The sequence below is a fragment of the Montipora foliosa genome, chromosome 3 (genome assembly GCF_036669935.1).
Source record: "Montipora foliosa isolate CH-2021 chromosome 3, ASM3666993v2, whole genome shotgun sequence".
NCBI lineage: Eukaryota > Metazoa > Cnidaria > Anthozoa > Scleractinia > Acroporidae > Montipora > Montipora foliosa.
Window position 1 is genome coordinate 23,421,351 of NC_090871.1, and position 2,260 is coordinate 23,423,610.

A 2,260-nucleotide genomic window follows, 5' to 3' on the forward strand; every position below is an offset into this window, starting at 1 on the left:
GTGCGTTGCTAAGGGTGTAATGGTTAAGTAATTTGAGAGAATTTGGCATTATTTTGGTCAGTTTCCAACTTTTGTAAGCCAATGACCCTAAATATGACGTCATCATACCACGCCCATGGTCACGTGACCAATAAAAGAAAACTCTAAATTTGTCTCCGTGCTACGCAATTTGGGTATTTAATCGATGGTTTGATAATTTGTATTCGTTTTTGCATCCAGCCAAGACATAAACGATACTGAAATACCCATAACGTTTTCAAAAAAGACGATTTTAAAAAATCAATGCCTAGCTATATTCTGTATTTGGGGGTGAAACGTGCCATGTAAAAAAAATTAATTCAATTTAAAACCGACGGAAATTTAGCTTTTTTCTCAAACCGGAAGTCAGTTCGTTTACGCATGCGCAGTTGATCTGAGAACGAGCGCGAGGAAGGGCGAGGAAAAACCTTCGATGGAAAGAACAGTTTGTACGGTGACTTTTGCTTGTGAGTGGGTTTTCTTGTCAGCTCATGATATGATGGCGTCGTTACCGGAAGTAGCATTTCACTTCCTTAGCAACGCACGAAAAATCCGTCTGTGGGCCCTTAAAACGAGCCTAAGGCGAAATACTGCAGTACATGTAGTATCTAAATGTGCTGATCAAGAGGAGATGCCGTCAAATGACCATTCTTAAAGTGCACATGACTCGCAATTTCACCACCATTTTTATCTTTAAATCTAAACTGTAATGGTCTAAGAAGTATACAAAAACAATTTTATTTCTGTTGCGAGAACATATCTAAAATGCGAAGGAACCTCGCGTATTTTAAGGAGAATATGAGACAAAGGCCTGGGATCGAGTTGAGGACTTGGACGTCATAGGTTGTGTAACGACGCAACTTGTGCGAAGATTCAGTGCGGTTGTGAGCGTATTTTACTGCTACGTTTACGATTTAAAGCGGCAAAAGCGCACACAACAATATAGAGTATTCCCTGATCTTCTTTATCGGCAGTTGTAGTTAGTTTATTTAACGAAGAATGAAAATTTGGCTTGAAATCCACATCGGGCGAAATCTTGCGGAGTGTTCACATCACTTGTATTTCCCATCACCGTTATTTTCAGTTCTCGGTATCCAGATTCTCCTCCTCCGTGGGCTTAAGGTTCTCTCTGAGGACCCGAGTTAATGATTCATTTGTGTAGATTTCATTATTAAAAGACGCGAGGTATCTTTAATGTGAATTTTATTTGAAAGGCGTTTAGCATTCGAACGTTCGATGACTACTTTGGTTTTCCGACGTATTCTAATATCAAAACAGTGCGGTCTTCCGGATTTTTATCTACACAAGGCTGAAGATGACCTAGAAATAAATCTTTTTACAAGTTACAAATTGTTGGTAACCAGCACCAGTTGCGGTTTCTGCAACTGGTCTTGCAACGTTTTTGGCGCTGCAAGGTATGTTACAACCTCGTTCCCAGGGTCTCTACTCTCTGCCTCCTCTGTCGTTGAGGAGAAAGACCCTGGTTCAGGCTGGTCACGGGGCACTCCTCGACAAACATTTTCCCACTAGGTTCCGTAGGTTTTTCGTTATATTTTGATCGCGCAACTAGGCGAAAGCGTATTCGTTTGACAAGGCATTTTTTTAAATAAATGATCTTTTACTTTACAATGTATTACTAAGTTTCAAAAAGGTCAAAAGAGCTGATGATATATTCCCGCAGGAGATGAGTTTCCACAAAAGCGGTCAAGCTTTTGTGACCGATAAGACCTCTGAGTCATGTCGAGCGGCGATTGGCGTTCACAAAAATAATTGATTTCGTTAGTAGCTAATTTTGCTTGTACAGAACATACACTATCATAAAACAATACACCAAACTCTACGTTTGCATGATAAAATGTCTTTTTTATTTTACCGGGGCTAAAAATATACTTCACGATTTGCGTTATAAATTAATGTTTAACTGTGTGCAGTTGTAAGAGATATCTTAACGATGATTTGCCCGAAGTTGTTGAAAAACTGTCTACTCGCTGTAAAAGCTTGCGACTTAGGAATTACTTTGTTTAACATTCGAAAAAAAAACGGAAATCAAAGAACAAAATACAATACCTGAACATGACATGTTCATACAGTTTGATTTAAGGTCGATACATGACATATAAAACATGATACTGGCTGATCGATGGCTGAACATGTTTGTTTCCCTTGGAAACGTTTCACTTGTTTTCTTCCACGGCAAAACCTTCTTTTATTTAAAAGTGTCGCAAACTATTAGCATTCTTAG

At 38.9% G+C, this 2,260-nt stretch overlaps 1 protein-coding gene across 2 annotated transcripts in view; it reads left to right on the forward strand.

Moving 5' to 3' along the window:
• LOC137994637 (gamma-aminobutyric acid receptor subunit rho-2-like) overlaps positions 1-1,518 on the forward strand; it is a 14,888-nt gene extending 13,370 nt beyond the window's left edge. For both annotated transcript variants that reach the window (XM_068840241.1, XM_068840242.1), the window contains exon 7: positions 1-1,518. This exon is cut by the window's left edge and continues 1,206 nt beyond it. The gene's annotated coding sequence lies outside the window, so the exon portion shown is untranslated.
• The last annotated feature ends 742 nt before the right edge of the window (positions 1,519-2,260 follow it).